Source organism: Argentina silus (assembly GCF_951799395.1).
Source record: "Argentina silus genome assembly, chromosome: 11".
NCBI lineage: Eukaryota > Metazoa > Chordata > Actinopteri > Argentiniformes > Argentinidae > Argentina > Argentina silus.
Window position 1 is genome coordinate 22,125,687 of NC_139665.1, and position 16,571 is coordinate 22,142,257.

The window sequence follows — 16,571 nt, forward strand, 5'->3', positions numbered from 1 at the left end:
ATTGCCCATGAGCGCGGAGCTTGTCTTTGTCACTGTAGCAACTTTGCTCCATCAGCGGGAGAAGGCGGTTCGACGCCCCTGTAAGCACATGTTTCTCTAATTCCTTTGTTTCAGGCAAGCCACTGTGACGTCAGACGCCTTTACGCATACAGCTTTGAGATGCTTAGACAGTAATAACATAATTCATGTTTACATTTCTTTAATTTTCGACGCATTGTCGTTATTCGTGACGCATCAATGACCAATTGATTATATGGCAATGCAATGAAAAAAGCGTGTGGAAAACAGTGTTAATGACAGATTTGAGAAGCACATTTCTTCAATGTTGGCTGCAGGGCATTCCTGTGCAGGTGACAATGGTAATTTTTCAAAACGACAAGGATATTTAAACACATGATTATTTGTTTGCTGTGCTCTATGGCCTCTGCTACAGACCTCATCGAAATGACACTTAGATATCTTAGGGTGTACATATCAAGTCTTCCCAAATGGTCTAGCGGATAGGAATCTGCCTTGTCACGCAGGGCGGCCCGGGTTCGATTCCCGTCATGGCAAATGTTTTTTGTAGAAAAATAAAATGAGTCCCAACGTGTGCAACAGAACAGTTCGATATCTCGTTACATTTGCATCGTCATGAACATGACTTATATCAGGCTAGCTAATTTTTTCTTTGTTCATTTTAAGTGTAGAAACAATATTTCGTTTGTGAACATTTTTTTCTGCCGTTTTGACAACAGGCTCATTACTAAAGAACACACGACTGTCTGCTGATTGACGCTTGACTGTAGATTTTCGCTTTGTGTCAAAAGAACTCCCTAACGCACACTTTTTCAAAGTAGGTGAATTCATCAGATCTGTTTGAAACATTGCATTTTATCCATGCACGACGACTACTTAGATACTCGCAGCACAGTTGCCTCATATAAATTGCCCATGAGCGCGGAGCTTGTCTTTGTCACTGTAGCAACTTTGCTCCATCAGCGGGAGAATGCGGTTCGACGCCCCTGTAAACACATGTTTCTCTAATTCCTTTGTTTCAGGCAAGCCACTGTGACGTCAGACGACTTTACGCATACAGCTTTGCGATGCTTAGACAGTAATAACATAATTCATGTTTACATTTCTTTAATTTTCGACGCATTGTCGTTATTCGTGACGCATCAATGACCAATTGATTATATGGCAATGCAATGAAAAAAGCGTGTGGAAAACAGTGTTAATGACAGATTTGAGAAGCACATTTCTTCAATGTTGGCCGCATGGCATTCCTGTGCAGGTGACAATGGTAATTTTTCAAAACGACAAGGATATTTAAACACATGATTATTTGTTTGCTGTGCTCTATGGCCTCTGCTACAGACCTCATCGAAATGACACTTAGATATCTTAGGGTGTACATATCAAGTCTTCCCAAATGGTCTAGCGGATAGGCATCTACCTTGTAACGCAGGGCGGCCCGGGTTCGATTCCCGTCATGGCAAATGTTTTTTGTAGAAAAATAAAATGAGTCCCAACGTGTGCAACAGAACAGTTCGAAATCTCGTTACATTTGCATCGTCATGAACATGACTTATATCAGGCTAGCTAATTTTTTCTTTGTTCATTTTAAGTGTAGAAACAATATTTCGTTTGTGAACATTTTCTTCTGCCGTTTTGACAACAGGCTCATTACTAAAGAACACACGGCTGTCTGCTGATTGACGCTTGACTGAAGATTTTCGCTTTGTGTCAAAAGAACTCCCTAACGCACACTTTTTCAAAGTAGGTGAATTCATCAGATCTGTTTGAAACATTGCATTTTATCCATGCACGACGACTACTTAGATACTCGCAGCACAGTTGCCTCATATAAATTGCCCATGAGCGCGGAGCTTGTCTTTGTCACTGTAGCAACTTTGCTCCATCAGCGGGAGAAGGCGCTTCGACGCCCCTGTAAGCACATGTTTCTCGAATTCCTTTGTTTCAGGCAAGCCACTGTGACGTCAGACGCCTTTACGCATACAGCTTTGCGATGCTTAGACAGTAATAACATAATTCATGTTTACATTTCTTTAATTTTCGACGCATTGTCGTTATTCGTGACGCATCAATGACCAATTGATTATATGGCAATGCAATGAAAAAAGCGTGTGGAAAACAGTGTTAATGACAGATTTGAGAAGCACATTTCTTCAATGTTGGCCGCATGGCATTCCTGTGCAGGTGACAATGGTAATTTTTCAAAACGACAAGGATATTTAAACACATGATTATTTGTTTGCTGTGCTCTATGGCCTCTGCTACAGACCTCATCGAAATGACACTTAGAAATCTTAGGGTGTACATATCAAGTCTTCCCAAATGGTCTAGCGGATAGGAATCTGCCTTGTCACGCAGGGCGGCCCGGGTTCGATTCCCGTCATGGCAAATGTTTTTTGTAGAAAAATAAAATGAGTCCCAACGTGTGCAACAGAACAGTTCGATATCTCGTTACATTTGCATCGTCATGAACATGACTTATATCAGGCTAGCTAATTTTTTCTTTGTTCATTTTAAGTGTAGAAACAATATTTCGTTTGTGAACATTTTTTTCTGCCGTTTTGACAACAGGCTCATTACTAAAGAACACACGACTGTCTGCTGATTGACGCTTGACTGTAGATTTTCGCTTTGTGTCAAAAGAACTCCCTAACGCACACTTTTTCAAAGTAGGTGAATTCATCAGATCTGTTTGAAACATTGCATTTTATCCATGCACGACGACTACTTAGATACTCGCAGCACAGTTGCCTCATATAAATTGCCCATGAGCGCGGAGCTTGTCTTTGTCACTGTAGCAACTTTGCTCCATCAGCGGGAGAATGCGGTTCGACGCCCCTGTAAACACATGTTTCTCTAATTCCTTTGTTTCAGGCAAGCCACTGTGACGTCAGACGACTTTACGCATACAGCTTTGCGATGCTTAGACAGTAATAACATAATTCATGTTTACATTTCTTTAATTTTCGACGCATTGTCGTTATTCGTGACGCATCAATGACCAATTGATTATATGGCAATGCAATGAAAAAAGCGTGTGGAAAACAGTGTTAATGACAGATTTGAGAAGCACATTTATTCAATGTTGGCCGCATGGCATTCCTGTGCAGGTGACAATGGTAATTTTTCAAAACGACAAGGATATTTAAACACATGATTATTTGTTTGCTGTGCTCTATGGCCTCTGCTACAGACCTCATCGAAATGACACTTAGATATCTTAGGGTGTACATATCAAGTCTTCCCAAATGGTCTAGCGGATAGGCATCTACCTTGTAACGCAGGGCGGCCCGGGTTCGATTCCCGTCGTGGCAAATGTTTTTTGTAGAAAAATAAAATGAGTCCCAACGTGTGCAACAGAACAGTTCGAAATCTCGTTACATTTGCATCGTCATGAACATGACTTATATCAGGCTAGCTAATTTTTTCTTTGTTCATTTTAAGTGTAGAAACAATATTTCGTTTGTGAACATTTTCTTCTGCCGTTTTGACAACAGGCTCATTACTAAAGAACACACGGCTGTCTGCTGATTGACGCTTGACTGTAGATTTTCGCTTTGTGTCAAAAGAACTCCCTAACGCACACTTTTTCAAAGTAGGTGAATTCATCAGATCTGTTTGAAACATTGCATTTTATCCATGCACGACGACTACTTAGATACTCGCAGCACAGTTGCCTCATATAAATTGCCCATGAGCGCGGAGCTTGTCTTTGTCACTGTAGCAACTTTGCTCCATCAGCGGGAGAAGGCGCTTCGACGCCCCTGTAAGCACATGTTTCTCGAATTCCTTTGTTTCAGGCAAGCCACTGTGACGTCAGACGCCTTTACGCATACAGCTTTGCGATGCTTAGACAGTAATAACATAATTCATGTTTACATTTCTTTAATTTTCGACGCATTGTCGTTATTCGTGACGCATCAATGACCAATTGATTATATGGCAATGCAATGAAAAAAGCGTGTGGAAAACAGTGTTAATGACAGATTTGAGAAGCACATTTCTTCAATGTTGGCCGCATGGCATTCCTGTGCAGGTGACAATGGTAATTTTTCAAAACGACAAGGATATTTAAACACATGATTATTTGTTTGCTGTGCTCTATGGCCTCTGCTACAGACCTCATCGAAATGACACTTAGATATCTTAGGGTGTACATATCAAGTCTTCCCAAATGGTCTAGCGGATAGGAATCTGCCTTGTAACGCAGGGCGGCCCGGGTTCGATTCCCGTCTTGGCAAAGGATTTTTGTAGAAAATTAAAATGAGTCCCAACGTGTGCAACAGAACAGTTCGAAATCTCGTTACATTTGCATCGTCATGAACATGACTTATATCAGGCTAGCTAATTTTTTCTTTGTTCATTTTAAGTGTAGAAACAATATTTCGTTTGTGAACATTTTTTTCTGCCGTTTTGACAACAGGCTCATGACTAAAGAACACACGGCTGTCTGCTGATTGACGCTTGACTGTAGATTTTCGCTTTGTGTCAAAAGAACTCCCTAACGCACACTTTTTCAAAGTAGGTGAATTCATCAGATCTGTTTGAAACATTGCATTTTATCCATGCACGACGACTACTTAGATACTCGCAGCACAGTTGCCTCATATAAATTGCCCATGAGCGCGGAGCTTGTCTTTGTCACTGTAGCAACTTTGCTCCATCAGCGGGAGAAGGCGGTTCGACGCCCCTGTAAGCACATGTTTCTCTAATTCCTTTGTTTCAGGGAAGCCACTGTGACGTCAGACGCCTTTACGCATACAGCTTTGCGATGCTTAGACAGTAATAACATAATTCATGTTTACATTTCTTTAATTTTCGACGCATTGTCGTTATTCGTGACGCATCAATGACCAATTGATTATATGGCAATGCAATGAAAAAAGCGTGTGGAAAACAGTGTTAATGACAGATTTGAGAAGCACATTTCTTCAATGTTGGCCGCAGGGCATTCCTGTGCAGGTGACAATGGTAATTTTTCAAAACGACAAGGATATTTAAACACATGATTATTTGTTTGCTGTGCTCTATGGCCTCTGCTACAGACCTCATCGAAATGACACTTAGATATCTTAGGGTGTACATATCAAGTCTTCCCAAATGGTCTAGCGGATAGGAATCTGCCTTGTCACGCAGGGCGGCCCGGGTTCGATTCCCGTCATGGCAAAGGATTTTTGTAGAAAAATAAAATGAGTCCCAACGTGTGCAACAGAACAGTTCGATATCTCGTTACATTTGCATCGTCATGAACATGACTTATATCAGGCTAGCTAATTTTTTCTTTGTTCATTTTAAGTGTAGAAACAATATTTCGTTTGTGAACATTTTTTTCTGCCGTTTTGACAACAGGCTCATTACTAAAGAACACACGACTGTCTGCTGATTGACGCTTGACTGTAGATTTTCGCTTTGTGTCAAAAGAACTTCCTAACGCACACTTTTTCAAAGTAGGTGAATTCATCAGATCTGTTTGAAACATTGCATTTTATCCATGCACGACGACTGCTTAGATACTCGCAGCACAGTTGCCCCATATAAATTGCCCATGAGCGCGGAGCTTGTCTTTGTCACTGTAGCAACTTTGCTCCATCAGCGGGAGAAGGCGGTTCGACGCCCCTGTAAGCACATGTTTCTCTAATTCCTTTGTTTCAGGCAAGCCACTGTGACGTCAGACGCCTTTACGCATACAGCTTTGCGATGCTTAGACAGTAATAACATAATTCATGTTTACATTTCTTTAATTTTCGACGCATTGTCGTTATTCGTGACGCATCAATGACCAATTGATTATATGGCAATGCAATGAAAAAAGCGTGTGGAAAACAGTGTTAATGACAGATTTGAGAAGCACATTTCTTCAATGTTGGCCGCATGGCATTCCTGTGCAGGTGACAATGGTAATTTTTCAAAACGACAAGGATATTTAAACACATGATTATTTGTTTACTGTGCTCTATGGCCTCTGCTACAGACCTCATCGAAATGACACTTAGATATCTTAGGGTGTACATATCAAGTCTTCCCAAATGGTCTAGCGGATAGGCATCTATCTTGTAACGCAGGGCGGCCCGGGTTCGATTCCCGTCATGGCAAATGTTTTTTGTAGAAAAATAAAATGAGTCCCAACGTGTGCAACAGAACAGTTCGAAATCTCGTTACATTTGCATCGTCATGAACATGACTTATATCAGGCTAGCTCATTTTTTTCTTTGTTCATTTTAAGTGTAGAAACAATATTTCGTTTGTGACCATTTTTTTCTGCCGTTTTGACAACAGGCTCATGACTAAAGAACACACGGCTGTCTGCTGATTGACGCTTGACTGTAGATTTTCGCTTTGTGTCAAAAGAACTCCCTAACGCACACTTTTTCAAAGTAGGTGAATTCATCAGATCTGTTTGAAACATTGCATTTTATCCATGCACGACGACTACTTAGATACTCGCAGCACAGTTGCCTCATATAAATTGCCCATGAGCGCGGAGCTTGTCTTTGTCACTGTAGCAACTTTGCTCCATCAGCGGGAGAAGGCGGTTCGACGCCCCTGTAAGCACATGTTTCTCTAATTCCTTTGTTTCAGGGAAGCCACTGTGACGTCAGACGCCTTTACGCATACAGCTTTGCGATGCTTAGACAGTAATAACATAATTCATGTTTACATTTCTTTAATTTTCGACGCATTGTCGTTATTCGTGACGCATCAATGACCAATTGATTATATGGCAATGCAATGAAAAAAGCGTGTGGAAAACAGTGTTAATGACAGATTTGAGAAGCACATTTCTTCAATGTTGGCCGCAGGGCATTCCTGTGCAGGTGACAATGGTAATTTTTCAAAACGACAAGGATATTTAAACACATGATTATTTGTTTGCTGTGCTCTATGGCCTCTGCTACAGACCTCATCGAAATGACACTTAGATATCTTAGGGTGTACATATCAAGTCTTCCCAAATGGTCTAGCGGATAGGAATCTGCCTTGTCACGCAGGGCGGCCCGGGTTCGATTCCCGTCATGGCAAAGGATTTTTGTAGAAAAATAAAATGAGTCCCAACGTGTGCAACAGAACAGTTCGATATCTCGTTACATTTGCATCGTCATGAACATGACTTATATCAGGCTAGCTAATTTTTTCTTTGTTCATTTTAAGTGTAGAAACAATATTTCGTTTGTGAACATTTTTTTCTGCCGTTTTGACAACAGGCTCATTACTAAAGAACACACGACTGTCTGCTGATTGACGCTTGACTGTAGATTTTCGCTTTGTGTCAAAAGAACTTCCTAACGCACACTTTTTCAAAGTAGGTGAATTCATCAGATCTGTTTGAAACATTGCATTTTATCCATGCACGACGACTGCTTAGATACTCGCAGCACAGTTGCCCCATATAAATTGCCCATGAGCGCGGAGCTTGTCTTTGTCACTGTAGCAACTTTGCTCCATCAGCGGGAGAAGGCGGTTCGACGCCCCTGTAAGCACATGTTTCTCTAATTCCTTTGTTTCAGGCAAGCCACTGTGACGTCAGACGCCTTTACGCATACAGCTTTGCGATGCTTAGACAGTAATAACATAATTCATGTTTACATTTCTTTAATTTTCGACGCATTGTCGTTATTCGTGACGCATCAATGACCAATTGATTATATGGCAATGCAATGAAAAAAGCGTGTGGAAAACAGTGTTAATGACAGATTTGAGAAGCACATTTCTTCAATGTTGGCCGCATGGCATTCCTGTGCAGGTGACAATGGTAATTTTTCAAAACGACAAGGATATTTAAACACATGATTATTTGTTTACTGTGCTCTATGGCCTCTGCTACAGACCTCATCGAAATGACACTTAGATATCTTAGGGTGTACATATCAAGTCTTCCCAAATGGTCTAGCGGATAGGCATCTATCTTGTAACGCAGGGCGGCCCGGGTTCGATTCCCGTCATGGCAAATGTTTTTTGTAGAAAAATAAAATGAGTCCCAACGTGTGCAACAGAACAGTTCGAAATCTCGTTACATTTGCATCGTCATGAACATGACTTATATCAGGCTAGCTCATTTTTTTCTTTGTTCATTTTAAGTGTAGAAACAATATTTCGTTTGTGACCATTTTTTTCTGCCGTTTTGACAACAGGCTCATGACTAAAGAACACACGGCTGTCTGCTGATTGACGCTTGACTGTAGATTTTCGCTTTGTGTCAAAAGAACTTCCTAACGCACACTTTTTCAAAGTAGGTGAATTCATCAGATCTGTTTGAAACATTGCATTTTATCCATGCACGACGACTGCTTAGATACTCGCAGCACAGTTGCCCCATATACATTGCCCATGAGCGCGGAGCTTGTCTTTGTCACTGTAGCAACTTTGCTCCATCAGCGGGAGAAGGCGGTTCGACGCCCCTGTAAGCACATGTTTCTCTAATTCCTTTGTTTCAGGCAAGCCACTGTGACGTCAGACGCCTTTACGCATACAGCTTTGCGATGCTTAGACAGTAATAACATAATTCATGTTTACATTTCTTTAATTTTCGACGCATTGTCGTTATTCGTGACGCATCAATGACCAATTGATTATATGGCAATGCAATGAAAAAAGCGTGTGGAAAACAGTGTTAATGACAGATTTGAGAAGCACATTTCTTCAATGTTGGCCGCATGGCATTCCTGTGCAGGTGACAATGGTAATTTTTCAAAACGACAAGGATATTTAAACACATGATTATTTGTTTGCTGTGCTCTATGGCCTCTGCTACAGACCTCATCGAAATGACACTTAGATATCTTAGGGTGTACATATCAAGTTTTCCCAAATGGTCTGGCGGATAGGCATCTACCTTGTAACGCAGGGCGGCCCGGGTTCGATTCCCGTCATGGCAAATGTTTTTTGTAGAAAAATAAAATGAGTCCCAACGTGTGCAACAGAATAGTTCGAAATCTCGTTACATTTGCATCGTCATGAACATGACTTATATCAGGCTAGCTCATTTTTTCTTTGTTCATTTTAAGTGTAGAAACAATATTTCGTTTGTGAACATTTTTTTCTGCCGTTTTGACAACAGGCTCATTACTAAAGAACACACGGCTGTCTGCTGATTGACGCTTGACTGTAGATTTTCGCTTTGTGTCAAAAGAACTCCCTAACGCACACTTTTTCAAAGTAGGTGAATTCATCAGATCTGTTTGAAACATTGCATTTTATCCATGCACGACGCCTACTTAGATACTCGCAGCACAGTTGCCTCATATAAATTACCCATGAGCGCGGAGCTTGTCTTTGTCACTGTAGCAACTTTGCTCCATCAGCGGGAGAAGGCGGTTCGACGCCCCTGTAAGCACATGTTTCTCTAATTCCTTTGTTTCAGGCAAGCCACTGTGACGTCAGACGCCTTTACGCATACAGCTTTGCGATGCTTAGACAGTAATAACATAATTCATGTTTACATTTCTTTAATTTTCGACGCATTGTCGTTATTCGTGACGCATCAATGACCAATTGATTATATGGCAATGCAATGAAAAAAGCGTGTGGAAAACAGTGTTAATGACAGATTTGAGAAGCACATTTCTTCAATGTTGGCCGCATGGCATTCCTGTGCAGGTGACAATGGTAATTTTTCAAAACGACAAGGATATTTAAACACATGATTATTTGTTTGCTGTGCTCTATGGCCTCTGCTACAGACCTCATCGAAATGACACTTAGATATCTTAGGGTGTACATATCAAGTTTTCCCAAATGGTCTAGCGGATAGGCATCTACCTTGTAACGCAGGGCGGCCCGGGTTCGATTCCCGTCATGGCAAATGTTTTTTGTAGAAAAATAAAATGAGTCCCAACGTGTGCAACAGAACAGTTCGAAATCTCGTTACATTTGCATCGTCATGAACATGACTTATATCAGGCTAGCTAATTTTTTCTTTGTTCATTTTAAGTGTAGAAACAATATTTCGTTTGTGAACATTTTTTTCTGCCGTTTTGACAACAGGCTCATTACTAAAGAACACACGGCTGTCTGCTGATTGACGCTTGACTGTAGATTTTCGCTTTGTGTCAAAAGAACTCCCTAACGCACACTTTTTCAAAGTAGGTGAATTCATCAGATCTGTTTGAAACATTGCATTTTATCCATGCACGACGCCTACTTAGATACTCGCAGCACAGTTGCCTCATATAAATTACCCATGAGCGCGGAGCTTGTCTTTGTCACTGTAGCAACTTTGCTCCATCAGCGGGAGAAGGCGGTTCGACGCCCCTGTAAGCACATGTTTCTCTAATTCCTTTGTTTCAGGCAAGCCACTGTGACGTCAGACGCCTTTACGCATACAGCTTTGCGATGCTTAGACAGTAATAACATAATTCATGTTTACATTTCTTTAATTTTCGACGCATTGTCGTTATTCGTGACGCATCAATGACCAATTGATTATATGGCAATGCAATGAAAAAAGCGTGTGGAAAACAGTGTTAATGACAGATTTGAGAAGCACATTTCTTCAATGTTGGCCGCATGGCATTCCTGTGCAGGTGACAATGGTAATTTTTCAAAACGACAAGGATATTTAAACACATGATTATTTGTTTGCTGTGCTCTATGGCCTCTGCTACAGACCTCATCGAAATGACACTTAGATATCTTAGGGTGTACATATCAAGTTTTCCCAAATGGTCTAGCGGATAGGCATCTACCTTGTAACGCAGGGCGGCCCGGGTTCGATTCCCGTCATGGCAAATGTTTTTTGTAGAAAAATAAAATGAGTCCCAACGTGTGCAACAGAACAGTTCGAAATCTCGTTACATTTGCATCGTCATGAACATGACTTATATCAGGCTAGCTCATTTTTTCTTTGTTCATTTTAAGTGTAGAAACAATATTTCGTTTGTGAACATTTTTTTCTGCCGTTTTGACAACAGGCTCATGACTAAAGAACACACGGCTGTCTGCTGATTGACGCTTGACTGTAGATTTTCGCTTTGTGTCAAAAGAACTTCCTAACGCACACTTTTTCAAAGTAGGTGAATTCATCAGATCTGTTTGAAACATTGCATTTTATCCATGCACGACGACTGCTTAGATACTCGCAGCACAGTTGACCCATATACATTGCCCATGAGCGCGGAGCTTGTCTTTGTCACTGTAGCAACTTTGCTCCATCAGCGGGAGAAGGCGCTTCGACGCCCCTGTAAGCACATGTTTCTCTGATTCCTTTGTTTCAGGCAAGCCACTGTGACGTCAGACGCCTTTACGCATACAGCTTTGCGATGCTTAGACAGTAATAACATAATTCATGTTTACATTTCTTTAATTTTCGACGCATTGTCGTTATTCGTGACGCATCAATGACCAATTGATTATATGGCAATGCAATGAAAAAAGCGTGTGGAAAACAGTGTTAATGACAGATTTGAGAAGCACATTTCTTCAATGTTGGCCGCATGGCATTCCTGTGCAGGTGACAATGGTAATTTTTCAAAACGACAAGGATATTTAAACACATGATTATTTGTTTGCTGTGCTCTATGGCCTCTGCTACAGACCTCATCGAAATGACACTTAGATATCTTAGGGTGTACATATCAAGTCTTCCCAAATGGTCTAGCGGATAGGAATCTGCCTTGTCACGCAGGGCGGCCCGGGTTCGATTCCCGTCATGGCAAAGGATTTTTGTAGAAAAATAAAATGAGTCCCAACGTGTGCAACAGAACAGTTCGATATCTCGTTACATTTGCATCGTCATGAACATGACTTATATCAGGCTAGCTAATTTTTTCTTTGTTCATTTTAAGTGTAGAAACAATATTTCGTTTGTGAACATTTTTTTCTGCCGTTTTGACAACAGGCTCATAACTAAAGAACACACGACTGTCTGCTGATTGACGCTTGACTGTAGATTTTCGCTTTGTGTCAAAAGAACTCCCTAACGCACACTTTTTCAAAGTAGGTGAATTCATCAGATCTGTTTGAAACATTGCATTTTATCCATGCACGACGACTACTTAGATACTCGCAGCACAGTTGCCTCATATAAATTGCTCATGAGCGCGGAGCTTGTCTTTGTCACTGTAGCAACTTTGCTCCATCAGCGGGAGAAGGCGGTTCGACGCCCCTGTAAGCACATGTTTCTCTAATTCCTTTGTTTCAGGCAAGCCACTGTGACGTCAGACGCCTTTACGCATACAGCTTTGCGATGCTTAGACAGTAATAACATAATTCATGTTTACATTTCTTTAATTTTCGACGCATTGTCGTTATTCGTGACGCATCAATGACCAATTGATTATATGGCAATGCAATGAAAAAAGCGTGTGGAAAACAGTGTTAATGACAGATTTGAGAAGCACATTTCTTCAATGTTGGCCGCAGGGCATTCCTGTGCAGGTGACAATGGTAATTTTTCAAAACGACAAGGATATTTAAACACATGATTATTTGTTTGCTGTGCTCTATGGCCTCTGCTACAGACCTCATCGAAATGACACTTAGATATCTTAGGGTGTACATATCAAGTCTTCCCAAATGGTCTAGCGGATAGGAATCTGCCTTGTCACGCAGGGCGGCCCGGGTTCGATTCCTGTCATGGCAAAGGATTTTTGTAGAAAAATAAAATGAGTCCTAACGTGTGCAACAGAACAGTTCGAAATCTCGTTACATTTGCATCGTCATGAACATGACTTATATCAGGATAGCTAATTTTTTCTTTGTTCATTTTAAGTGTAGAAACAATATTTCGTTTGTGAACATTTTTTTCTGCCGTTTTGACAACAGGCTCATTACTAAAGAACACACGACTGTCTGCTGATTGACGCTTGACTGTAGATTTTCGCTTTGTGTCAAAAGAACTTCCTAACGCACACTTTTTCAAAGTAGGTGAATTCATCAGATCTGTTTGAAACATTGCATTTTATCCATGCACGACGACTGCTTAGATACTCGCAGCACAGTTGCCCCATATAAATTGCCCATGAGCGCGGAGCTTGTCTTTGTCACTGTAGCAACTTTGCTCCATCAGCGGGAGAAGGCGGTTCGACGCCCCTGTAAGCACATGTTTCTCTAATTCCTTTGTTTCAGGCAAGCCACTGTGACGTCAGACGCCTTTACGCATACAGCTTTGCGATGCTTAGACAGTAATAACATAATTCATGTTTACATTTCTTTAATTTTCGACGCATTGTCGTTATTCGTGACGCATCAATGACCAATTGATTATATGGCAATGCAATGAAAAAAGCGTGTGGAAAACAGTGTTAATGACAGATTTGAGAAGCACATTTCTTCAATGTTGGCTGCAGGGCATTCCTGTGCAGGTGACAATGGTAATTTTTCAAAACGACAAGGATATTTAAACACATGATTATTTGTTTGCTGTGCTCTATGGCCTCTGCTACAGACCTCATCGAAATGACACTTAGATATCTTAGGGTGTACATATCAAGTCTTCCCAAATGGTCTAGCGGATAGGCATCTACCTTGTAACGCAGGGCGGCCCGGGTTCGATTCCCGTCATGGCAAATGTTTTTTGTAGAAAAATAAAATGAGTCCCAACGTGTGCAACAGAACAGTTCGAAATCTCGTTACATTTGCATCGTCATGAACATGACTTATATCAGGCTAGCTCATTTTTTCTTTGTTCATTTTAAGTGTAGAAACAATATTTCGTTTGTGACCATTTTTTTCTGCCGTTTTGACAACAGGCTCATGACTAAAGAACACACGGCTGTCTGCTGATTGACGCTTGACTGTAGATTTTCGCTTTGTGTCAAAAGAACTTCCTAACGCACACTTTTTCAAAGTAGGTGAATTCATCAGATCTGTTTGAAACATTGCATTTTATCCATGCACGACGACTGCTTAGATACTCGCAGCACAGTTGCCCCATATACATTGCCCATGAGCGCGGAGCTTGTCTTTGTCACTGTAGCAACTTTGCTCCATCAGCGGGAGAAGGCGGTTCGACGCCCCTGTAAGCACATGTTTCTCTAATTCCTTTGTTTCAGGCAAGCCACTGTGACGTCAGACGCCTTCATGCATACAGCTTTGCGATGCTTAGACAGTAATAACATAATTCATGTTTACATTTCTTTAATTTTCGACGCATTGTCGTTATTCGTGACGCATCAATGACCAATTGATTATATGGCAATGCAATGAAAAAAGCGTGTGGAAAACAGTGTTAATGACAGATTTGAGAAGCACATTTCTTCAATGTTGGCCGCATGGCATTCCTGTGCAGGTGACAATGGTAATTTTTCAAAACGACAAGGATATTTAAACACATGATTATTTGTTTACTGTGCTCTATGGCCTCTGCTACAGACCTCATCGAAATGACACTTAGATATCTTAGGGTGTACATATCAAGTCTTCCCAAATGGTCTAGCGGATAGGCATCTATCTTGTAACGCAGGGCGGCCCGGGTTCGATTCCCGTCATGGCAAATGTTTTTTGTAGAAAAATAAAATGAGTCCCAACGTGTGCAACAGAACAGTTCGAAATCTCGTTACATTTGCATCGTCATGAACATGACTTATATCAGGCTAGCTCATTTTTTCTTTGTTCATTTTAAGTGTAGAAACAATATTTCGTTTGTGACCATTTTTTTCTGCCGTTTTGACAACAGGCTCATGACTAAAGAACACACGGCTGTCTGCTGATTGACGCTTGACTGTAGATTTTCGCTTTGTGTCAAAAGAACTTCCTAACGCACACTTTTTCAAAGTAGGTGAATTCATCAGATCTGTTTGAAACATTGCATTTTATCCATGCACGACGCCTACTTAGATACTCGCAGCACAGTTGCCTCATATAAATTACCCATGAGCGCGGAGCTTGTCTTTGTCACTGTAGCAACTTTGCTCCATCAGCGGGAGAAGGCGGTTCGACGCCCCTGTAAGCACATGTTTCTCTAATTCCTTTGTTTCAGGCAAGCCACTGTGACGTCAGACGCCTTTACGCATACAGCTTTGCGATGCTTAGACAGTAATAACATAATTCATGTTTACATTTCTTTAATTTTCGACGCATTGTCGTTATTCGTGACGCATCAATGACCAATTGATTATATGGCAATGCAATGAAAAAAGCGTGTGGAAAACAGTGTTAATGACAGATTTGAGAAGCACATTTCTTCAATGTTGGCCGCATGGCATTCCTGTGCAGGTGACAATGGTAATTTTTCAAAACGACAAGGATATTTAAACACATGATTATTTGTTTGCTGTGCTCTATGGCCTCTGCTACAGACCTCATCGAAATGACACTTAGATATCTTAGGGTGTACATATCAAGTTTTCCCAAATGGTCTAGCGGATAGGCATCTACCTTGTAACGCAGGGCGGCCCGGGTTCGATTCCCATCATGGCAAATGTTTTTTGTAGAAAAATAAAATGAGTCCCAACGTGTGCAACAGAACAGTTCGAAATCTCGTTACATTTGCATCGTCATGAACATGACTTATATCAGGCTAGCTCATTTTTTCTTTGTTCATTTTAAGTGTAGAAACAATATTTCGTTTGTGACCATTTTTTTCTGCCGTTTTGACAACAGGCTCATGACTAAAGAACACACGGCTGTCTGCTGATTGACGCTTGACTGTAGATTTTCGCTTTGTGTCAAAAGAACTTCCTAACGCACACTTTTTCAAAGTAGGTGAATTCATCAGATCTGTTTGAAACATTGCATTTTATCCATGCACGACGACTGCTTAGATACTCGCAGCACAGTTGACCCATATACATTGCCCATGAGCGCGGAGCTTGTCTTTGTCACTGTAGCAACTTTGCTCCATCAGCGGGAGAAGGCGCTTCGACGCCCCTGTAAGCACATGTTTCTCTGATTCCTTTGTTTCAGGCAAGCCACTGTGACGTCAGACGCCTTTACGCATACAGCTTTGCGATGCTTAGACAGTAATAACATAATTCATGTTTACATTTCTTTAATTTTCGACGCATTGTCGTTATTCGTGACACATCAATGACAAATTGATTATATGGCAATGCAATGAAAAAAGCGTGTGGAAAACAGTGTTAATGACAGATTTGAGAAGCACATTTCTTCAATGTTGGCCGCATGGCATTCCTGTGCAGGTGACAATGGTAATTTTTCAAAACGACAAGGATATTTAAACACATGATTATTTGTTTGCTGTGCTCTATGGCCTCTGCTACAGACCTCATCGAAATGACACTTAGATATCTTAGGGTGTACATATCAAGTTTTCCCAAATGGTCTAGCGGATAGGCATCTACCTTGTAACGCAGGGCGGCCCGGTTTCGATTCCCGTCATGGCAAATGTTTTTTGTAGAAAAATAAAATGAGTCCCAACGTGTGCAACAGAATAGTTCGAAATCTCGTTACATTTGCATCGTCATGAACATGACTTATATCAGGCTAGCTAATTTTTTCTTTGTTCATTTTAAGTGTAGAAACAATATTTCGTTTGTGAACATTTTTTTCTGCCGTTTTGACAACAGGCTCATTACTAAAGAACACACGGCTGTCTGCTGATTGACGCTTGACTGTAGATTTTCGCTTTGTGTCAAAAGAACTCCCTAACGCACACT